Raw genomic sequence first — 289 nt, 5'->3', positions numbered from 1 at the left:
TGGAGTTACAAATAGTTGTTAGCAGTCACATGGGTGCTGGAAATCGAACCCAGGTCCTCTGCAAGAGCAACCAGTGCTCTTAACCACTGAACCATCTCTCTAGCCCCCAACTATATACTTTTAAATGTTGGTGATGATTATTATTATTGACTTTTTATGTAGATGAGTGTTTTGCTGCATTTGAGTGCACCTGTATGTGCAATGTCTGTGAAGGCCAGAAAAGGGTGATGAATCCCCTGGAACTGGAGTTAAGGACAGTTGTTAGCTGCCATATGGGTGCTGGGAACTG

The sequence above is a fragment of the Nannospalax galili genome, unplaced genomic scaffold (assembly GCF_000622305.1).
Source record: "Nannospalax galili isolate Female #2095 unplaced genomic scaffold, S.galili_v1.0 scaffold498, whole genome shotgun sequence".
Lineage (NCBI taxonomy): Eukaryota > Metazoa > Chordata > Mammalia > Rodentia > Spalacidae > Nannospalax > Nannospalax galili.
Note: the sequence above shows the minus strand (reverse complement) of the source record.